The sequence below is a fragment of the Urtica dioica genome, chromosome 6 (assembly GCF_054948205.1).
Source record: "Urtica dioica subsp. dioica isolate 48M chromosome 6, U.dioica_male_clone48M_v1_H2, whole genome shotgun sequence".
In the NCBI taxonomy this organism is placed as follows: domain Eukaryota; kingdom Viridiplantae; phylum Streptophyta; class Magnoliopsida; order Rosales; family Urticaceae; genus Urtica; species Urtica dioica.
The window spans coordinates 12,547,457-12,572,671 of record NC_142761.1 but is presented as its reverse complement, the minus strand read 5'-3'; the positions used below and the strand labels follow the sequence as shown (position 1 = coordinate 12,572,671).

The 25,215-nt window shown below is 38.5% G+C and overlaps 1 pseudogene; it reads right to left on the bottom strand.

The window, feature by feature from the left end:
- Positions 1-4,580: 4,580 nt before the first annotated feature.
- On the bottom strand, positions 4,581-24,102 carry LOC149393396 (1-aminocyclopropane-1-carboxylate oxidase homolog 1-like; annotated as a pseudogene).
- Positions 24,103-25,215: the final 1,113 nt, after the last annotated feature.

Genomic DNA, 25,215 nt, shown 5'->3' with positions numbered 1-25,215 from the left:
CGGATCCACTGAATATTATCTATGTTTACCCTTCATGAATGTCATCAGCTAGTCGGGATTTACTAAATTACCATTTTACCCTTCTAGCTGTTATTTCCTCAACTCCTTTGTCGCTTGTGAATAAGTTAGAAACAATGTATTGACGAGGAGCTAACAAGTCACATTGTTTCATCCAAAAGAGTCAGGACTCAATTTGGACACTGGCCAGTTCATTTATTCACACTCCAAGGAACAAAGCATGAGGTGACATACATTGCATTTCAGCAATCTTGTACATGAATTCCATATCTATGAGAACTTCACAAAGTTACTCATGACAGACTCACAACTTAGTACTTCACCAATAGGCCTTGTTCGGAATCACATAGTGAGTCCGAACTTTGACTTTCTCAAATGAGAATACTAAGGTGTGAAATGGCATGTCTCATTTCAGGATTAAGGTAAGCATGATGCAATTCATACACAGTGACTTCGAGACATAAGAGGTTAAATGGTTTGTTCTTATATTGTCTCTAGAAGTGCACTGGTCAATTCAGTACCTTCGGAAGATACCTAGAAGAACTATAGAGTCTCCAACTCTCAATGCCTCATAACCAGACATCATAGATTCTTCTAACAATCATACTGAGGTCAATAGTCCTTTGACCCTAAGATTGCGAATATATCGTTTTAAGCAAACTACGAAGAGTTTGTTCATGCAAATCTACATTTGTCTCTTCGTAAGTTGTTAAGTTTGTTTATGGACTAAAAGACTAAGATTTTATCATAAAGCTTCAGACAAGGAAGATTGAATGAACGTTTCAACTTTATTAATGAATAGATAGGCAATTACAAGCTAGAGTCTTCATGAGACTTTATTACATCAAATGTACAAAATAAAGACTACAACTCTTCTTGTGGGCACCATTGACAACATCGTGGTTGCTCAGGTTTAAGAAGACACGAAGGAGACAAGCTAAGTGGGGAGACGAGCGATTCAACCTTTCCAAAGGCTTCTCAACGCTCAAGCTTCTAACGAGGTTGGTACCGAGTGAAAACTCTTTATAGTTATTAATTTTAAATTATATGTTCATGCACTTTGTCTAGGTAGTAAAATCGTTTTACGTGTTTTAAAGAATTTTTTATATTCCCCGCTTGCTAGAAGTGATAAATTATTCTTAATCCTAGGTCTATTCCAACACCCATAAAGAAGGAAAACGAACATTTGGCAAAGTGACTCCAGTAAACATTAAACAGGTTGAGGAACCATACAAAATCCTCCAGGGACCGATTTGCAAATATTTTCTGGAGAGCAAAATAGGAGGTCCCTAACATCCTTTGACGTCTTTGCGCAAAGAAACAATAATATCCAATGAGCAATGACTAAATGACCATATTGAAGACAAACATTATCCAAAAAAAAGCTTACCATTCTTCTTGTTTACTTATGAAGCATGTCTTAGCGTTATGACCAGCTTTGTTGATAATTTATTTACTTTACTTAGCATTAAAAAAATTCTTTTAAAACATTTGATATGAGTTCATGAAGCTCGTAATGGAAAAATACCTAGAAATCGTTTTGTGTTTTATACGGAAAGATGCATTCAAAACCATTTAAATTCAAAAACACATTTAGCTGCATATAGTCGTTTAAGGTCTCGAGAAAATCTAACTAAACTAGATGAAGGGGCTAACAAAACAGCCATAAGACACGAATTAAAAACCGAGATCAGAACACTAACAATATTATCCCGCTATTTTATTTTCCACGCCGATAGACAGTCTTCGTGTTCTTCGTGTTCTTCGTGTTCATCTTGTTCTTTGTGTTCTTCGTATTGAATCAACACCAAGTCTTCCAAGCCATTTCTCCTAATGAGATAGAGCAGGATGTTGGCTAAATCTTTTCTCAATTAATTATTCCAACAAGGTGTCAGAACAATTCCAAATTCAAGGATACTAGACTACAACGAAGACTTTCATGGTTTAAACCAAGATAAATGAAAGAAGTATAAGGTTTTGCTTGGATCGATCTACAATTTTAAAGTGAAAATGGTTACCTTAGCAATGGGAGAAGAGATTGGATTCCAAAAGAGGGTGGCTATTGGGTTAACATCATTATTTCAGCTCAAACTGATTGTTTTAGTGGGCTAAATTCATAAGGGTTATTTAGTCGAGTTTAAATGTGAGTTTTAATTATGTTAGTGGGCTATTATGATTATGTTTTAATTCTTTGTTTGTTTACTGTTATTAGTGATTTTTAAATGAGGCTTTTAGTTTTCCTAGCATGAAGATGATTGGTTTATGCCTATAGAATAGTCTGTCATTGTAGCAAAGAAAGATATTTTGATGAAAAGTGAGTCTTCATTTGAGTTCTACATGAATTTGTTATCAAAATTATGGAGACTAGTCTTGTGGCGTTCAAACCGACTTATCAATCGGTCTTTCACATATTTCTATACGAGTATTATAACTCATTTTACCAGAGCCGACTCGGGGACTATGAACCTAATAACTCAAAGTTAGATGAACACGAGTGAGAATGTAGACACTGTTACCTATCTTACTTTCATTTCATCAAATATTGGTGATATTCCACTAAAATCCCAAGAATGAACCTCTTGAAGTTATCATAGTTATATTTAGTCGATTCTTTAGATAAAGTATCCATTGATATAACCAGTATATATAGTTTACCCTCCAGGTTCGGCTCGTTACACAAAAGGGTCAAATATACACTTATACCCTCGAGTCACTTATAAGCCATGAGCTCCACCAATTTCCCAGTAAAAGAGTCATTTGCCACTCATAGTGCAAAGGTGCGCACACTTTAACGGTTCTGTAATCGACTATCAGATAATAAAAATTGACTCTCTTATGAAGAGCTAGATTCCATTTTTGATGGTTCTCTTTCATCACTGATTGTATCCCGGTCTCCCAAAATATTAGTATATAAGCATCTTTTGTAGTTGTGAACGAATGAATCAAAGAACCGAGTATACCCGATGAACATGAATCATCTTCGATGCCTCGTTTAGGCTCTATACGAGTATCTTTCTTCGATACCTACGGATTCATAAGGCAAGTTATTTCATGAATAATGTTGTTAACCTGCATTCATAATCACTGATAGAACTTCCCGTATTAACTCTATACCCGTAGAACATAACCCGTAGGTCCTACGGCATTATAGAAAGTCTATGAATGTCATCAAGATAGTTGCGTACGCAGTTGGATTTTTAATAGTTCGACCAGAAGATGATCTGACCCTAATTTCCAAGTGCACCTCAGGATTTAGGTTGATACATACTATGACCATCATTTATGACTACGATATGTCCTATCGTAAAAATCTCTTAATTGATGTACTTAATTGCAACCTGTTCATGTCATGTATGGTACCCCATACAAAATGCTCTCACTTGTCATAACTAGTCTATAGTGAGTTGCATATGTGATTTATAGTCTAGCTACCCAAGGATAAGCTAATCACTGACCAGTTTAACCGCTCGATGCAAGACTAATATTTCTCACATGAGATGTAGAGATATAATCACAATTAATACAAAGGGTTATGGATAAGTGGAATGTTGTTGCTTATACATGTTTTTAATGAATTTTTTCTATCATTGAATATATCTTTGTATTTCTCTTAATAGTAATTTATAGGTTCTTACAATACTGCTCATGACGGTAATTACTATAATACACTTTTGTGGGCAACATTCCTAACAAGGTTTACCACACTGTGAGCACTTTGCATTATCGTACTTTCTTGCTATCCTAGTTGTACCATGAGCAATAACCTCATCATGCTCAACTCACTTTAGTTTTCTCGGCTATGTCCGGTGGACATGAATTATTTTTCGTTTTCGTGACTCGTCGCCGTTCTCCATCGATGTGAGTAATCGTCATTTGTTCGTTGTCTTGTCACTGGATTCTTGGTTCTCATCGAATGATAAGCAAGTAGTAGGTTTAGGTTTTGAAGTCTTTGAGATTGAGATAGTTTTTAGTGCTGTGAAACAAGTGAGAAATATGGGAGTTAGGGATTTTAATCATTTCCAGTTTAGCTATATTGTTGTCTTTGTTGAGTTAGCATTCTTTGGAGGTCTATTTAATATATGCCAAAAAGTCATTGAAAGAACAAAGTCTAGACCTATAGCTACTCGGTTTTGACAAATAGAGCTTGTTTTGATCATTGTTTTAAACATTGGTGCAGTTCCATATGTTGACGACTTCAAGCTGCACATCACCAGCAAATTGTCTAACTAAAGGTGACCAAGTTAGAGAATACTTTTCTTGAACGCACGGATGAAGAAGACGTCTTCAAGCTTTTCTGTTTGACATGGTGTGTTCAATAGTGCCTGTTGTTACCTTAAGAGCTATTTGTTTCTCTTTACTATTTGTCATCGCAGACTATTGAGTTAGATTAGACATATTTTTTTTTTGTTATTTGATGGACAAGAATTATGCATAGATCATTGTTGTTTAAATAATAAAATTCAAAGTTACATTTTATGATTCTCAATTTGAATTCCATCTAGAAGTGATTCAACAAAGTAATATTAAATAAATATTTCTCTATGACTCTTCTCTTACCAACATCATAACTTTAAATGATCCAAAGCCGATCTCCCATCCAAATCTTTCGCCATAAAATGGATAGTAAAATCTTTCTCCGTAGTTTCCTTGTACTTTGGAGGATTATTTTCCGATAATAACTCCTTGATCGGGCCCGTATATTGTCGATGTTGAAAAACCATTGATGATGAAGCTTGCAACAGAAACCCTTGGACCAACACAGCTAGCTAGTACTTTGTGCTCAGAGTTTTTGTACGCATCGTTCGATATAAACTGGAAAATGCACCAGATAGTATATTTAAATTTAGTTAATAATTCGTAGTCTTGGAATTTATACCGAGTGTTCAAATATATTTATTCATTTTATAAAAGGGAAAATATCACATTTATACCATGTGTTTTAGTGAAATGTCGAGTTTAACCCTCGGTTTTCAAAAATGTCGAGTTCATACCCTCTGTTTAACTAAAATGACGAAATTATACCCTGAAATGAATAACAGCGTCACAAATCTCTCTTTCATTGATATTAACTCTTATACAAGAAAAACCAAATCAAATCTAAATCAGTGCCCTAACTTCCAAATTCTCAATTTTGAAATAAAAATAGCCTTAAATTGAAATTAAATAATAAAACTCATACCTCCTAAGAAATTACTTCATTCCGTGTTCGAATTGTAACTCTAAATTCTGGATTCTCTGTTCGAATATGCGATTTTGATGACTATCAACTATCGATGTTTACCCATTTGCCTCTTTCTGTGTTCTTCACGATTAAGAGACTGTTGTTTATTTTTTAGTTTTTAAATAAATTACATATATGGCGCGAATGAATAAAGATAATTGGTGTTTATATATACATATTATAGTCAACGTCAATGAAAAGTCAATAAAAAGAATATTTGTGACACTGTTGTCTATTTCAGGGTATAATTTCATCATTTTAGTTAAACATGGGGTATAATTTCGTCATTTTAGTTAAACAGAGGGTATGAACTCGACATTTTTGAAAACCGAAGGTTAAACTCGACATTTCACTAAAACACAGGGTATAAATGTGTTATTTTCCCTTTTATAAATTTTTAAACTCAGGAAAAGATGTGAAGAGCAGATTCATAGAGACTGACTTGCAAAAGGTCTCCGATGTTGACGATTAGTGCCCCGGGATAAGGTGGTACGTCAATCCACTTGTTGTCATAAAGAATTTGGAGACCGCCTTTTTTATCTTGCAGAAGGATTGTGATGAAACCATTATCGGCGTGCTTGGCTGTGCCCAAGGTCAATTCTGGTTGTGGGCAAACGGGATAGTAATGGCCCAAAATTGTCAAACCGTCATCGCAACCAATTTCTTTCAAGTGGTTCGGATCCAGTCCTGAAGCCTCGGATAACAACTCGAACACCAATGACCCAACTTTTGTTATTTTCTCCGAGTATTCTAAATATATGTCCCTGAGAGAAAATATATATATTTTCAACTACGGCATAAAATAAATTTTTACAATAATAAATAAATCGAAATTGTGAAGTACATATTAATTTGGTTCTACAAAAACCGGAAAAAGGTTATAGTCACAATCACAATGAACTGATAGCTGTACATAATTTTAACGGAGTTAAAATATTTTAGTTCACAAATATTGATCTAGTTTTACCATTGATCAATATAAATGGTTGATGTTAGACTTCGTCCACAAATAACAAGACATGGATTCCGCCCAACACATGGAAGTTGGGCCCAAGTCCATGAATTTGTGATAACAGGTCCAGGAAAAAGCATCAGCCCGATAGAAGATTCAAATATCAGTTCGAGATAACCGTTCTCCGAAGACTCACAGGTACAGAGCCAGTCAGCCCAAACAATTCACAATCGCTCCCCATACGAATAAGTCTTGGAACGACAGGTATCCCGGAACATAGTAGTGAACTCCAACTGACACACAACGTGTCACCAGTCAACCCGGAGCTCACAACCTTAACTCTAGTATTATAAATATAAGATAATTAAGCCTATGTGAGACACGTTACTTTTGATTTCTTCTCCCCGACTCGGTGATCTCTCAATTCAAATCGTTGTATTATTTTAAGTGATTATAATAAACAGACTTTGCGTTTAGTCCTTTCTTGTAGTTAATATTTACCATATATAAAATTTGCCCAGCTTTTCTATTTGGTATTACAACGGAGATTTGAGGCCCAGTTCTAAATCTAAATCAACCCATCTACTTGTTTAAGTTATCATGACTACTTTGGTGTGATTTCTCACATAAACAGTTTGGCCCTGTCTGTGAGAAAATCATATCTCCTTACACCTCAAGCCCAAATTCTTACCACACCTCCTTTTTTTATATTTCCAACCCCATGGCATCGTCGTCTCCAACAACTCCCGCGTCCAGCTTGGAACTGATCCTGGAACTGAAGTCAATGCTTCAGGCTCTAATCGAGAGGGTTGCGGTCGAGGAACAATCATACCAGACCGTAATGCGAGAAGTTTCCACATTGTCTTCTAGGCATCGAGCGTTGGAATCCCGTTGCGATGCAGTAGGTCTCCCGTTGGTGAAATCTAACCTGAACGCTGCGGGATCTAGCAGGTCGGGAAGGAATATCCTAGCTACTTGGAATTCAGTTGGATTTTTCGGGAATTGAAATGACTCCTAACCCTAACCAGGGGGAACTCCAAATGAACTTCCACCACCGCCTCGCGATGTCCCGCCGCATGTAAGGATCCTTGGGAATGGACTTGTCCAGGCCCAATCCCCGGTGTGTCGAGAGCGCGTGAGCTCAGCCGAGCGTGCATTTCGCAGAGTGGATGCTCTATGAGTCGACCCAACTCACCTATGAACCTGGGATGCCAAATCCCGTCTAATCGAGCCGAGGAAGTCCGAAACTCGTTTTGGCCTGACCAGCCAGACGTTAAGCCTATCAGAACTCGTGAACTAACCCCTCTCGAGACTCGGTATGATCATGACGAAATTGCTTTGCTACGTCAAACCATGGCCAAAACTAACGCGGGGATGCGGGCCGTGAGAACACGAGTTCACAACGCCATAAGCGCCGCTCCTGAAATCGATCGCCTGATTGAAGAAACTCGTCGTACCCCATTCACCGAGCGGATTACGAGCGTCTGGATTAGGGATGTGGGAAAACTCGGGCTCCCCTTTTACGAGGGGAAGACAGAGCCAAAGGTAAATATGACCGCATTCAGAATTGCCGTTGGACGGGCTTACCTGAACGATGACGAAAGAGACACCAGTTAGTGCTGCCTCTTTGCATAACATCGTATCGGGCCCGCCATGGAATGGTTCTCGAAGTTAAAAGAAGGATCCATCGAAAATTTTGACCAAATGTCGATGTTCTTCTTGAAGCATTATTCCATGTACGTGGAAGCAGGCAATCTATGGTCGTTTCAACAAGGGGTCCAAGAGCCATTGAGGACCTTCTTCACTAGATTCAAAGGCGTCATGTCGAAAGTCAGTGGCGCAGGAGCAATTGCGGCCCTGAAGAATACACTCTGGCATGAATCGCGGTTCAGCGAGGAACTTATCGTGAACCAGCCAGCCACAATAGAGGATGCTATGCATCGGGCAACAAAGTGTGCCGTCATCGAGGAGGGAAAGGCGGCCATGGGAAGAAAGTTCGCGGTCACAAAATCGACCCCGAACATAGCAAATCCTCCAAGCCTGAACCCTTGCCCATTCGCGTCTAAAAAGCGCCACGATGGACCGGACAAGCACAAGGGAACCACCCCCATAGCCAAGGGGGGAGGCCGAGGTTCCCTCAACAGTTCGCGTATGCTGTTGCAAAGGGAAACAAAGGACCATAATTCACCCCGAGGATGAACACATGGACAAGTGACATGTCCGCTGCTGTAACCACCACGAGAATTGGGGGAACAAGATAGAAGATTACAGAGCTATACGAGACTACCTTGCCACCAAGTGCGCCCGCGGTGAGTTAGGAAACGAAAGCTTGAACGAGCTTCCCCCTCATCGAGGTGGGCTATCACCTGGAAAGCGTGAACGCCTCGAGGAAAGATCATCTCCCCCGACGGAATCCCTAAAGAAAAGAGTCAATTTATAATAGGAGGATCCCGACTCTGTAAAGAGTCAGTGAGTTCCATCTCAACAACGTCGGGCCGTTGCAAGGACTACCACCAAGTGTCCCATGAACAGGTCCGACGACCTGATTGAGTTCAGGGAGAGCGAATCGTGGTCGTTAGACAGCCCTCATGACGACGCGCTCGTCTTGACCTTGGATGTGTCAAACTGCATAGTCTCTCGAATTCTCATCGACAACGGAAGTTTCGTCGACGTCATATATTTAAGCACCCTCCAAAATATGGATATAACTGAATCCGAACTCGAAAAAGGTTTGGTAGAACTTACTGGATTCGATGGGAAGTCAACTTCTGCAATCGGGTCCGTAAAGTTAACTGTCTACTCGGGCGGCGAAAATAAGCTCGTGGAATTTGTCGTGTTGAATAGCGTTTCCGCATTCAACATGATATTGGGAAGGCCGTGATTTCAGTCTATGATAGCGGTCTCGTCGAAGAACCACTAATGCATTCGTTTCCCAACCCCAAAAGGGATAAGGGAAATCAAAGGAAATCAATCGGTAGCACGATCATGCTACCTAAGCAGGTACAAATTTGGACACCAACCCGATCAATAGCAATTAATGGCTGTTAGCGAAACCAACGCCGACCCGGAACTAGTAGTGGGGATAGGCTCAGAATTGAAGGGCGAAATAAGGCGTCAGCTCATTCATTTCTTAAAAGCAAATAAGTCGACCTTCGCCTAGAAGACCGAAGACATGCTAGGGATAGATGTTAGCATCACGTCCCACCAATTGAATTTTGATCCGAGTTTTAAACCGGTGAAATAGAAGAGACACAAGCTCAGTCCAAATAGGGCTAAAGCAGTCTTGATGAAGTAGAACGACTCATGAAGGTAGGATCAATTCGGGAAATCAAATACCCCGACTGGTTAGCCAACACAATCGTTGTAAAGAAAAAGAACGAGAAGTGGATGGTGTGTGAATATTTCACATATCTCAACAAGGCATGCCCAAAGGATAGCTTTCCCTTTCCGCACATCGATCGGTTGGTCAAGGCAACCGCTAAGCACTAGATGTTGTCCTTCATGGACGTATTTTCCAGGTATAATCAGATCTTGATGCATCCCGGGGATCAAGATAAAATGACCTTGATCGCCTATAGAGGAATCTATTGCTACAAAGTAATGCCATTTGGTCTAAAAAACGCGGGCGCCACTTACCAAAGACTCGTGAACAAGATGTTCGAAGAGAAACTGGGTAAGACCTTGGAGGTCTACATCCACGAAATGTTGGTGAAGTCCACCCATGACACCGACCACGTAGCACACCTCGAGAATGTTTCAAAGTACTGAACCAATACCAAATGAAGCCCAACCTTGCGAAGTGTTTATTTGGGGTATCATCAAGAAAATTCATGGGCTACCTGGTAACCCAACGAGGCATCGAGGCGAACCCAACCAGATCTTGGCATTAATAAGAATGCCCTCACCTAGGAATAAGCAAGAAGTACAATAATTAACCGGAAGAATGGCAGCACTAAACCGGTTCATCTCGATAACAACAGACAAGTGTCTCCCATTCTTTAAGTGTATCAAGAAACACACTGGTAAAGATTTTAAATGGGATGACGCTTGTGAAAAGGCCTTTAAGCAACTTAAAGAATATATGGCTTCTCCACCTGTGCTAGCTAATCCTGTGGAAGGAGAACCCTTATACCTTTACGTTGCTGTATCACCCGCCGCCGTTAGTGGCCTACTGGTAAGGGAGGAAGTAGGAAGCCAAAAACCTATCTTCAACATCAGTAAAAAAAATTCGAAGACGCGGAAACCCGATACCCCACCATAAAAGAATTGGCATTGGCCGTAGTAATATCAGCAAGGAAGTTACGAGCGTACTTCCAATCGCTCCCCATAGTAGTAATGACCACACAGCCTTTGCTCACTGTCTTTCACAGTCCAAACCAATCTGGGTGGTTAACCAAATGGGCGATCGAGCTCTCAAATACGACATAGAATATCAGATGCGGACTAGCGTGAAATCACAAGTTCTCTCCAACTTTCTCGACGAGCTCCCGACCGACCAGGATGAAGACCTAAGGCCAGACGGGGTTTGGACGCTTAACGTGGATGGGGCATCCTCGAAAGAAGGTGCTGGAATCAGGATCTGACTTGTTTCGCCCACAAAAGAAGTTTTGGAATAATCCTTTCGACTAGGATTCGCGGCCTCAAACAACGAAGCCGAACACAAAGCCCTAATTGTGAATTACGCCTCGCAAAAGGCATCGGAGCAAGGAGTACATAAAAGCACTTTGAGATTCTCAGCTCGTATCCAACCAGTTCAGCGGAGAGTTCGACAAGCGCGAAGAACGCATGAAGAACTATGTGATCATCGTCCGGGACCTAGCTTACCCGTTCGATAAGTTCAAACTCATCAGATTTCCCAGAGGAGAAAACACAGTTGCTGACGCCTTGACCACACTCGCCTCTACATTAGACCCTGGCGTAAAAAGGGTCATCCCCGTGAAAAAGATAGAATCACCCAGTATACCTATGGAAGTTAATTTCATAGCACTGGAATCACAAGGTACATCCAACATGGAGAGCTACAACCTGATAAGCAAGAAGCTCGCAAGCTGAAGTCCATCAGCGCGAGATATTGCCTCATAGACGGGAAGCTCTACGAAAGGAGTAACTCCGGACCATACATGAGGTGCCTAGGCAGAGATGAAGCAGACCGGGTCCTTAGTGAAATCTGCGACAGTGAATGTGGAAATCACACTTGAGGTCGTTCCCTTGCCCTCAAAGTCAAAAGGCAAGGGTATTTTTGGTCCACAATGTTAGCCGACAGCTCGCAATAGGCTATGAAGTGTGATAAATGCCTTAGGCACGCCCATAGTCCGATAACACGCGGAAGAACCATCTTCCATATCCGCGCATTATCTCTTCATGAAATGGTCTATGGATATAGTTGGATCGATGCCCCTAGCCCCGGGTGGGAAGAGATTTGTACTAATTCTCACCAACTATTTCTCCAAGTGGATCGAAGCTAAATCTTTCCCTAATGTGAAGGACGTTCACGTGGAAGGCTTTGTTTGGAAAAACATTATTCCACGCCACGGAGCCCCAAGGTACATAGTGGTGGACAATGGATCCAAGTTTATCTCAGCCCGCTTCAAAGGGTTCTGCGAAAGATGGGCAATAATGTTAAGCAAGTCCACCCCACGTTACCCGCAGGGGAACGGACATGCAGAGGCCGCAAACAAAACCATCATTAGCAACCTCAAGAAGCGGCTCGAAGAGAAAAAAAGGATGATGGGCAGACGAGCCATGGAGCACTATGGGCATGTGAAATCCCAATTTTTTTTTAGCTTAATTAAAATGCTAAAATTTTTGTGTTCGAGTGACGTTAGTATTTTTTTGTTAGTAAAATAGTAGTGAATGATTTGTTTATGTGGTATGTATGCTTTAGGGTATTTTTTTATTTAATATACTCTTTAGATTACCAAAACATGAATATAATATATATATATATATTATATATTATAAATAAGATATATATATATTATTATTATTATTATTATTATATTATAGCTTTATTTATAAAGTTAACGTATGAAATATATAAAGTTATACATATTACTTTATTTTATATAAGGTAATATAATATAGGTTATTATACTTTATATATATATATATATATATATATATATAAGTTACTTATATATATATATATATCAGCCGTGTATCTTTTTTTTAATAATAATAATAATAATAATTAATATATAAATATTAGAACTAGGATTAGAGTTTGGGGTTTTAGGGTTTGGGCTTTTAGGGTTTAATTAAACCATATATAAACATTCCATCTTTTTTTTTTCACGCTTCTTCTCTGCTCTCTCTCCCCCATCTCTCTCTTTGTTTGGAAATTCGTAGCTATTTATGCGTTCTTTTCCATCTGGTTCGGATTCCTTAAAAATGGTTTCTTAAAACACTTGCCCTGGTTTCAAAAAGTATGTTTTTACGTTGATTCTTTTTCGAAAAGTTAGGTTTAAGTATCGTCTATCTAAATCTTTAATCGAAAAATATTTTTATGAAATACAGAATATTTTACGATTATTTTTAAATCAGTGTGCAGACCTGAGACCTATTCCCGATTTCAGACTTTAAACGTTTATTGTAGATTCAAACAATTTGATTTTGCTTTGATTCTTTTTTGAAAAGTTAGGTTTAAATGTCTTCTATCTAAACCTTTAATCGAAAAATATTTTTATGAAATACAGAATATTTTCTAATTATTATAAAAACGGTGCGCAGACAGTTTTTGGCAAAAATTTTAAAGTTAGATTTTAGCACTTCTTTTATTTTTAATAAATAGTTAAAAACTTATTTTGGCCGTAGTTCCTTTACAAAAAGTGATCAATATTATGTTTTATACATACTCGAATTTTTACAAAAGTTTTCTCAGAGTTTTAGTTTTTCACCGAAACCCTAATAGCCAAGGGTATTTTAGTAATTTCATATTGAATGTCATTTATGAAAACTTCCAGAATCTAAAGTATGTCTTGAATCCTTTTCTTAGCTGATCCCCGATAGTATTTTACCCCCACTAGGTTTCGAGTCAAGTAGAGCTTCCAATCCGTCTTCGACCCAGAGAGCTTTATTCCGGTTTTGTCAAGGTGAGAATAATCTCACTGCAACACAGATTAGTTCAAAATAAAATACGATAAGTATATGATCTGAATGAGTTAATGATATTTTTTGAAATTGTTATTGTGTGATTGTTTGACATATGTGTGTTATGGTATGATATGGTATGGTATGATAAATTATGAATGATATATTATGATATGCTGAGTTTATGATATGGTATGGTATGTTATGTTATGTGATGATATGATATGGTATGGTATGTTATGTGATGATATCTTATAATTAGAATACTTATATCATGTTCTTATTTCTAGTCATGTTATCGTGTATATTTTATGTCATACGCCATTCATGCATGTCACGAAAATAAAATAAAAAAGTGAAAAGATAAAGATAAGCAAGGGAGTCGTACCGCCTCGAGCTACGGAGGTCTTAAGGAGAATTTCTCGAGCCGACTTACGGGCCCAAATGGGGAAATTTCTCGGGCTGAGGCCGTAATATGTTTATTAGATAGAGCGAAGCGTGGGACCTTGCAACCCCATATTTTCGTATCTTAAGTGTGCACTGAAATAGTACGCCTACCCTAGGGGCACCCCGAACTAAAAGTTGATAGAATCAAAAAAAGAAAGATCAAGTCATCAATTAGCTTTAAAGTACTAATAACCGGTTCATGCATTGCATTACTCTTTTTATTTTGTGAGCTTCATATTATTCTCGCTGAGCGTAAGCTCATTTCTTCGAAAAAAAATATGCGTCTGTGTTGTAGGTAAACAACTTGCAAGGAACTAAGCAGGGCGGACTAGCGGCGTCGATAGCGAGAGGGTTGGGTTATGGTTTTCATTTACAGAATAAGTCTTCCGCTACAAGTCTTTAAGAAATAAATTTTAAAGTTTTTATTTTCAATTATTTCAAAGTTATGAAGTTTCAAAGAGCTTCTAATTTGGTTGAGATTTAGATTATGGAATATGTTTTAGTATTTTTGCCGCTATGTTTAGTTTTAAATTCGTATTTTCAATTTTGGTCAAGTACTTTTCATGAAATGTTCGATATGCAATCTTCATATTTTTCTTAAATGCTTTTGTTTCTTTTTAAGATCTTTAAAATTTTGGTTCGCCTTGATTCAATGTGTTTTTTAAAAAAAATCCTTCCAAGTTTTCTAAAGTTTAAAAAGTAAGATAAGTAAGACGGTCCGAAAAGTCGGGTCGTCACAGGGCATATAGAACAAGTCTCCGTCGAGCCACCGACGAATCTCCATTCTCCCTGGTATACGGAATGGAAGCCGTGATGCCATCCAAAATAGAAGTGCCAAGCCTAAGAAGAGAATTGGCTTGGCAAAACGAACTAACAAATGATGAAATGCTTCGAGACGAACTAGATTTCATCAAAGAAATGCGCGAACTGGCGTTAATTCTCACCCAAGGATACCAACGGGAAGCAGCCCGGTACTATAATTCGAAAGTTAGGGAAACATGATTCTCAGAGGGAGAACTCGTCCTTAGGTGTGTATTCCAAAACACGGGCGAACCTAACTCTGGTAAACTCAGCACGAATTAGGAGGGGCCATACAGGGTAACTTGCATGGTCAGACCCGGAGTTTACAAACTAGAAACAACAAATGGCACCCCGATGTTGCGCTCTTGGAACGCCCAACATTTAAAGAAGTATTTCTGCTAATCAGTAGTCCATCGAACTACGTCATGACTTGATCCCACCAAATGGGTACGTAGGCAGCCCGCAAGGGCACAGTCGCCCCCTTTCTCAACCCGCCTCATTCTTGTCAAAACTTGCCTAAGTCCATCTAACTTTTTCTTCTCGAGGCTCCGATTAATTCCGAAAGACTTTCGCGCGAAAGTCGGGCTCATACGAACTATTCGCATAGATAAAGTCGAGCTCTGCAATTCGCATCATCAGACAAAGGGACTTAAAGAATCCTCAAGCTGAATCCATCGTTCGCATACATCGAAGTCGGATCTCACCCTGCAAAAAGTTTTGACCGAAAAGAGAAATTATGCTCAAACGAGCTCAACATCATAAAAAAACAAGAACATTTACCAAGAAAAAAAAATTTACTAGCACCGCTGCCCCACCAGGAAAAAATAACATAATGTACCACTGCCAACGGTCTAGTTCAAAAAGACATATAAAAGCTCGGAAATCGTACTGGCCCACCCGGGCAAAACAGTATGCCGAAATAGTATGGAAGGCATGAAAAATTTACTTAATAAAAAAAGAGAAATATAATAAGCTTGATCACGGTTGAAGATCGACTTCGTTGGTCTGGATTAAGGTCCCAGCTTACTCCTCGACAGCGATCCCAGCTGAAGAAGTCCCGGTGTCAAGAGAAGTCCCCGCTACGAGGCTAGCATTGGATCCGAATTCGTCCACGCCCTCGGGAATCACCTATCCAATGTCCGACACACCCACCTCCGAGTACGGAGTGAAGATCATGTCGGACAGGTTAAAAGGGGGAATGCCGTCTAGGCTCTCGGTGAAGGCCGTCTCAAGATCTTTCATGTTCGCCTCAGCATCCCTCGGTTCATCCTCGACCGACGTGCCCCTCCAGCAAGCGACTTAAGAAGGGAGACATTGGCGCAACACTCCGTTATATTTAGCTCGACCACCTTCGTCTCTTCCCCAGCCGCATAGTGGGCCTTCATGGCGCTGAGGAGATGCTGGTACTTCATGGAGGTTGACCTTCTCCCCTCGCGGACTCGCTTCTCCACCTCGTCGTCAAAGGACTGCTTAAGCTCGTTGTGGAGCGACTCCAGCCTATCGTGCCCGCTTTACAGCGTGGTGAGCTCCTCGACTTGAGCATCCAGCTACCCACGAGCCTGAAGTAGTCGAGTTTCACTGACTTGACCTTTTCCCGCTCAACCGCGAGTTCGAGCTCGAGCTCCCCTTCTCTCTCAGTGCGAGCAATGACTTCCTTCTTGAGCTCCTCGATCTTCGCCTCCAATTGAGCCTTGTTGAGCAGCTCCCGAACAAACCCATCCCTCTCCATATGCTTCAGCTCATGGTTCTGCTGGAGAAGGTTTAGCTCGGAAGCCACCTGGTAAAATAAAAGAAGGTATTACTTAAAATCATTCATAAAATATCAAAATGTTTATTATCACCTACTTTAGCAATCGTTGCATTGGTCCAGCAGTACTGCTCGAACTCGACCAGTTCTCTGGTCGGGGCCAGCCTGACCCCGAGCCTGTTGATCTGCCGAAGGAGAGGAGCCGAACCCATCGAGTCTTCATACAGAGGCAGTTTCTTCTGCGAGCTCCCGCCTTGAGGATCCTTCGAAGACCTCTTCTTCTTGTTGCCACTGCGAGCATCAGAACCCGAAGATCGAGCTTCCTTCTCTGAGTTTCCTTTCCCCTTTTCTCCCGGAGAAGCCCCCTTACTCTAAGAAGAGATTCCCCCTTCTACTTCTTCCTCCTCTTCCTCGTCATCATCTTCCCTGATCTTCTTCTTGGCCTTGCGAGCCTGCTCAGGCGTCCAAGGCTCGACCGATTCGGACTCAGGGTGGGAAACCACATGAGTGATCACCACGTCTGAGTCATCAGAGCCCGCGTCTCAGCCGAAGGAGCATCCATCACTATCTTCTTCCCCGTCTCTCAGAAGCCGTCATCCGAGAAGCCTCCTGCTCAGCAGCTCGCATCGCCACGGCCTCCCTTTCCGCCGCCTCCTTTCTCGCTCTCCATCTGTCAGCCCGCATCTTGATCTCTTTCTCGTTGAGACCCACTTGTCCTGGATCTTGGTCTTTCCTCGCTTCTCCGGGACCTCCTTGTCTTGGATCTTGGTCTTCCCTCGTTTCTCCGGGACCTCCTTGTCCTTGACCTTTGTTTTTGGTCCGGGTCCCGGGCTTCCTTGTCTTGAATCTTGGTCTTGATTGTCAGCCCGAGATGATAGGTCATCCACAACTACATCCAACACAAAAAAAAAATTATAAAGCTCAGCATCCCAGCTCGGCACAACGAGGAACGACGAAGATAGTCAAGAACACCTACCAGGAGTTTCTATGCCAAGAAAATCATGGTCGAACTGCCTTTGGGTGAAATCTTCCCACTCCATAGATCCACTCCTTAGCGTCGCAACGAGCTCCTCAAACTGGGCGTCAGAAGTGATGGTCTTCAGAGAAACTGCACCACATACCATGGAAATTCTTTTAGAAAAGACCTAAAGGCACAAGACGAACAAAAAAAAATACACTAATAGCCTAACCCAATCTCTTAGACCAAACATAACGGATGTAGGGGGAGTAGCCACTCACAGAAAGTGTGGAAACCTGGACAAAGAAATACGTCTCCGCTCACTTATCGTCCGGGGTAGGATGCCCTGAATGATGGTCATTGCAGGTTTCCACAAAAAAAATAGAAAGTCCTGGGGTAACATGCATTCCTTTTCGTCGTGACCAGGCGGATCAAGTCGTTCAAGAGAATCCTGACCCCCAATGCTTCGGCCACACAAAGCAGCCTACACACGATCCTCAAGGAGGACAAAGTGAGCTGAGGGAGAGTTACCTCCACCTGAGCCATATACGCCAGAAGGATCCTAGGGATAGGAAACCTAAGCTCGCACTTCTCTAGAAAGATTTGGTGGACACACAGAAAGCCCTCTTTTACGGTCTTAGCCGTATCACCGGGACCAGGTAACAAGAGTTCCACATCAGCGGGAATATGGAACCTTCGCCTAATGCGGTCTAGATCGACCTTATCAAGCGAAGAAGGAGGGAATTCATTAAGAAATTCCCCACGGGGATACTCGGGTCGCTAGACTTGGATCTTTTACTTAGAATGAAGGTGGATGCCAACGGGAAAGCTCTAAACTAAGGTTTTCCCAGAAAGGTTGCTTCTTTATCGACTACAAAACCCAGAAACTCGAAACCCTAGCAGAGAGAAAGCAAGAAAGAAAAAAGAAAAGTTGCGAACTTTGGAACGTACTCTTTCCAAACACGAGACGAGATAAATAAATAGGAAAGACGACGGAAACGTCCCCTCAATATATAGCCACGGAAGCTCAACAGACTCGTACTTAATGCACTGTCAAATCACGTCAAATCGTATCTCACCAAATCAAATATTTTTTGTATATCTGTGGAAGAAACCCCTTGATCTTCTCAAGATAAAATCATTACGGTTTGAAAAATATTATATACTTGTTTGCTTGTTGCAGAAATATCATAACACGAGGAGGACCAGGTAGTCAGATATTAACTAGAAATACGATTAGTCCAATTGAGCGAACTAGCCCATACTGTGTTTATTTATAGTTTAACGATTATTATATACATATACTAAATAAACTGGGGGACTGACTGTTGATGTTGGACTTCGTCCTCAAGATAACAAGACAGGGATTCGACCTAACACAAGGAAGTTGGGCCCAAGTCCATGAATTTGTGATAATCGGTCCAAGAAAAAGCACCAGCCCGATAGAAGATTCAAATATCAGTTTGAGATAACCGCTCCCCGAAGACTCGCAAGTACAAAGCCAATCAGCCCGAGCAATCCGCAATCGCTCCCCGTACAAATAAGTCTTTGAACGACAGGTGTCTCGGATCATAGTAATGAACTCCAACTGACACACGACGTGTCACTAGTCAACCCGGAGCTCGCAACCTCAACTCTAGTATTATAAATATAAGATAATTAAGCCTATGTGAGGCACGTTAATTTCGATTTCTTCTCCCCGACTTTGTGATGTCCCAATTCAAATCGTTGTATTATTTTCAGTGGTTATAATAAACACTCCCGAGCTCACTTTGCGTTGAGTCCTTTCTTTTAGTTAATATTTACCAAATATAAAATTCGCCCAGTTTTTCTATTATTGGTATTGCAACAGAGATTCCAGTTCTAAATCTAAATCGACACATCTACTTGTTTAAGTTGTCGTGACTGCTTTGGTGTGATTTCTCACATCAACATAAACTATACAATTTTTTTCTACGTATGTTCGCATTTTTTGGGTACGATGGTATACTTCAAGTGATACTTCAAGTGTTGAAAGTTGTCTAATACTAAGTTTTTTTTTTCTTTTATAAGCCAAATTAAAAACTTATTGTTTGCTAAATAGTTAATTATTGTTAAATACTCACTGATTCTATTAACATAAATTATTTAGAAATTTGACCTAAATAATTCATGCCCATTAATTGTCAATGAGAATTAGTTATTTTGGCAAAATTGTCAATTAATGTTGTTAATAGAATCATTGGCTAATATATATTGAGTATTACGCAAACTTAATACTTTTACATGGCTATATTATTATAAAACTATTTTTTATGTTTAATTATTAATAAAAGTGGGATTTTGGTTATAATCTCAGTTTTAAGGCAGAATTTCCGTTTAGCATAGCTTTTTCTTCTTATATTTCAAACTGTCATTTTTCTTATATATGTGTCTTTAAAATGACCGATCGTTTAAATTTATTTGTAATTTTAAGTGCCAGTCAAAACATGTTAATAACAATCAAAATTATTATTATTATATATATATATATATATATATTATTATATTATTATTATTATATATATATATAAAGAAGAACCCACTTTTACTGTTCACTCAGTGTACGTTTACTGTTCCCGGTCAGAGAGAAATTACAAAATTGTCCTTTTCAGTCTATGATATTTACAACCCTGTCACTGAAGGCTTTAAAAATTACAAAATTGTCCTGTAATGATATTTACAACCTGCCAGAGAACTCTGGATAATTCGTTGGTTTTCTATATATACAAAAAATCGTCATGTAATGATATTTACAGCCTGCTAGAGAACTCTGGATAGTTCCATGCATATCCAGAACAATTCATTAGTTTTCTATATATACATGTTCAATCTGCAAAACACATCATCGTACCATTCTCTCCAAAACACTCTGGGTAACATCTGTTTCAAACAAAACAAATTTCCAGAAAAAAATTTATAAAAAAAATGAAAAAAACTCATCAGAACATTCATATATTTGGCTCCCTTCAATTGTCAACATCCTTCAAGCCGCATTCACTAATCACAAAATCATAGCCCTCTCTCAAAACACTCAATCACTATAACATATCCTTCAAAAAAAACTTAAAAAAAAATAAAAAATTATTAATATATATATATAAAGAGGAATCCCCTTTTACTGTTCATTCAGTGTATAAACACTGTTACACAGTTTTCTGAAATTACGAAAATGCCCTTATAATTCTCTGTAATTACGAACAGATTAAATGTTGTTACGAAATTCTCTTAAATGACAAAAATGCCATTGAATGGATATAACTTATAATCTAGATTATTCCGGGTCTAACTTCTAATCTATACTATTCCCTAGATTATTCCGGGTCTAACTTCTAATCTAGACTATTCCGGACAATTGCCATATAGAATATGTCTGGAAAATACAACTATAAATATGAGTATTGTTCACCAAATCTACAGAGTTTATCAATTCATCCTCTCACTTTTCATCAATTATCTTCATTCAATACACATACTCATAACTTAGCTAGCAAACTCTTCATTCGGGTAAGTTTATTAAACCCCAGTTGTCTTTTTTTTTCGAACGTCCAGTCGTGTTCCTAATTTTTTGCTTCATCCCTGTTGGCAGAAAAAAGAAACAAAAACAAAAAGTTATAACTATATCTTCATATTTATTTTCACATGTTCTTTGTTTTTTGTCGGATCATAGCTTTTTCGTCTATACATCAAGGTAAGTGTAATTACCTTTGTTCATTTTTCAGGCTCTTTGACTTTGTTCTTTTTTCGATAAAAAAATCATTCTAAGTCAAAATTGTAACCTGAAAAAAGATACCGAAAAAAAAGACAAGCTTAGAGTGAAGAAATTCATTCGGAATCAGAATTGTAATCTGAAAAAAGGATAGGAAACCGAAGGATATAGAAAATTCCCTAACCGCACCGACATAAATACTTTAGTAATAGAACTAAATCGAATGAAAATATTACGATCCATTCTCAAATTGGAGACAAATTCATTTTTAACCATATATCCGAAGTGAAAAATTCTAACAATAAAAAAATAGATTTTAAACTTAGGTAAACAAAAGAAACCCTGATTTTATAGTTATGCAAAATCGTACTCTAAACACATCAAAACCCCCAATTTGTAAACGTAAAAATCCGAAGAAAGTAATATATACAAATCAGAGAGAAAAACTCCAACACACAACCAAAGTTCTTCAGGAATTTAAATCGAAAAACATTCAACAAAAATGAATCACTACCAAATCCTAAAACGGGATAAATTGTTCTATAAAATTGAAGAAAAATAATAACCATTTTTAAACTTTCCCTATACAAACGCTGCCTATTATTTTTGGCCTTTTTTTTTGTCTCATACGCCATCTTCTTCTTTTTGTATTCTTCATGTCCATCGAGATTTTGTTCTTCGTTTCTTTTACTCTCTTTCTTTCTGATAGTTTATGTCGGTCTCTCTACCGCTCTATTTCTCTCTCTCTCTTAACTTAAGCGGCTGTAGTGTACTCTCTATATGAAACCAAGCAAGGAACCGCTTAAATACCACCTCATTTCTTTTCAATCAGATAGACACGTTGCTTTTTCATTTATTTTGGTTTTCTATCTTTTTCTTTTAATCGAAGTTGGGCTTTGTTATTTTAATTATGTTGGCCACAGGTTTTGCCTTCCCCATAACCCAAATATTGACAAATAATTAAATCCTTTGCCTAAGGGTTTTACCGGCACAAGTCGGTCACGTGGATATGGTAGACCGGTTGGTTTGGCAATTGTAACCGGTAAGCAAATGGATGGGCCGGTTTCTCGGCCAAATTTGTGTGACTCGAGGCTACGTTTTTATTTTATTGTATTTTACTAATTAATTATATTAATAGATGCGTAGGCTGGTCTAACCTTAGACTTGTGAAACTGTAATTGCGTGTGCAGAGAGTAACCACATACTATTCCAACATTTCAGCATCCCGATGAATTGACCCATGATACACTTTTCAACTCTGTCTAATTACTTAGAAAGCAGATAAATTAAAGTAATTTTTTTTCGTTTCTTAAAAAACTGTAAATAACCTCATAGGTGTTAACTTACAGTAATTGTAATTGTAACTCATAAGCATAATTAGAACAGATTAAATGGTTTAAGCTTGAATTATAGGTTAAAATAGCTATTTGGAAAGAAAATTAAATGCGAATAGCCATAGAGAAATTTTCTTTTTTATAAGCTTAAAAATAAAGCAAAACATCAATTTTTAACTGCTCTAAACTAATTTGCCAAACGGTATTATTATAGCTGTCAATTTACTAATTTACTAAAAGCAAAGAATATTTAGCTATGAAGAAATTTCGGTCCACCTTTTTTATTATATTTTGGCAATTTCATGGCGCAAAAAGTTTATGGATGTGTGTATTATATAAAACAAACTGTTTTATCTTTTGTATGACTATATGTATGTTCATCATTGTAATATAAGAATATAATTTAAACTTATTATGTAATTAGAACATTTTGTTATTAACTACGGATTATTATTATGATTAGTATATACTATATTATAGATAGTGCATTATAAAAAAATACATCAATTATCCCGCGACAACGCGCGGGGTTTAGCGCTTGTATATCAATATATACATAACTGAATTAGAGTGAAAGCTGCACTTGAAAATTTGAATTGACAGGTAAATAGTCTAATATATGAATATTTCAAATAGACATCGACAGAGAAATTTTTTATTTTTTTTTTAAGTTTTTTTTGAAGGATATGTTATAGTGATTGAGTGTTTTGAGAGAGGGCTATGATTTTGTGATTAGTGAATGCGGCTTGAAGGATGTTGACAATTGAAGGGAGCCAAATATATGAATGTTCTGAAGAGTTTTTTTCTTTTTTTTTTATAAATTTTTTTCTGGAAATTTGTTTTGTTTGAAACAGATGTTACCCAGAGTGTTTTGGAGAGAATGGTACGATGATGTGTTTTGCAGATTGAACATGTATATATAGAAAACTAATGAATTGTTCTGGATATGCATGGAACTATCCAGAGTTCTCTAGCAGGCTGTAAATATCATTACATGACGATTTTTTGTATATATAGAAAACCAACGAATTATCCAGAGTTCTCTGGCAGGTTGTAAATATCATTACAGGACAATTTTGTAATTTTTAAAGCCTTCAGTGGCAGGGTTGTAAATATCATAGACTGAAAAGGACAATTTTGTAATTTCTCTCTGACCGGGAACGGTAAACGTACACTGAGTGCACAGTAAAAGTGGGTTCTTCTTTATATATATATAATAATTTGAAAAATGGTTGACATTCCAAGTTTAAGAACACTACAATAATAGTAATGGAAATTTTAAAAGATAAAAATAAAGTATAATAATTTAATTATAACCTGATGATTGAGGGTAGATCCTGAGGATGAGGATTAGGAGCCATAACACAATATGAAGTGTCTCTCCAATTGATCGAAATTCCGGTGTAGAGATCAAAATTGTTGTTGAACGTCACTGGCTTTGCCGGATCGCGCGATTATAAATCTTTCTTCGCATCGGTGTCTTGCTCGTGAAATTGGCGGGTCTCACGAATCATCTCTTCAAGAACACTCTCTTCAATTCCGTGGTTGACTATTTAAAAGAAACCCAATTTCTCGGACGCCTCTCTGACCTCCTCAAGTATATCCTTTCTCCGCCCGCCTAGGTCTCTATTACTGTGACACGTGGCAACACCTTGCAGCCTCCCGACCCCGAGATGGGATCAGAGTCGTCGAATTTATGGTGGAATCTCCGTGACACCAGCATCTACAAGTCCTTTCACACCGGCTTTTGTTTCGTCCAAAGATTTTAGTTCGCTTAGTCTGTTGTATTCTGCGATGCTGGCCATTTTTCGTGTGTGTGTGTGCGTGTTATCGCTCACAAATGAGTTAGGCGTTGCATATAATGACGATTGGTTCGTTTCAGGCCACAGAAACCATAGTATTATTATGCAAGCTTTGGAAAGGTTAAGCAAAAAGACTCTCAAGTCCTTGTTTTGGACATTAGCTCACTTGAGTTTGTAATTTTTTTTCGTTTTCCCATTATTCTTATTCGTCTTATTGATTGTATGGTAGTATATATTCTACATGGAAAAATGGCAAAGCTAGATAGAAACAATATATAAAGATAATCACGACGGAACTACAATCGCAACCACTTGTTTATCACTAATACTGAAAGGGAAAATAGGTGTCCTCTTTCCGACAGCTATAAAATAATATTATGTAGCTTATCATATCAGATCCAAAGTAATTAACTAATTACAATTATTGGAAAACAAATGAGCAGAAAGAAAAAAAAAATACGATAGTTTTGAGGCAACATCAATTGGTTTGGGTAACCTTCTTGAAAATTTAACGGTCGATTACGCGCACTATGCACATGGGAGGGGATTTGCCAGCGTAATGAATGAGGGAAGATAACTAGTATCACTACTATAAAATACTCATTTATTTAGTGTCGCTCAAAAAGCGACGCATTATTGTTGAACGAGTCTTATGCGTATAGTTACCTTGTATATAGTTTTTTATTTGTTGTGATTTGTTATATTTCCTTAATATTAGGAAGATTAGTTGTTATATTATCATTTATTTCCCACGTTTTGTATCTGATATTTGCCTATATAAATGGCAACAAATCAATGGAATAAACACATCAATTTACAATCGCATATTTTCAGTTTCACATGGTATCAGAGCGTCCTTTATACTTGGTGATAACTATGCCACATGGAGCCGAGCAATCGCCATGGCTCTACGAGCTAAGAACAAATATGGCCTCGTCGACGGAACATTGCTGAAGCCTACTGCTCAAGATGATATCCTAAACTGGGAACGCTGCAATGACTTAGTGAGCAGCTAGATTCTAAACTCAATTTCTCCTTAAATCCGGCCAAGTATCATCTACTCCGAGACTGCCGCTCAGATTTGGCTTGACCTCAAAGATCGTTTTTCTCAGTCCAACG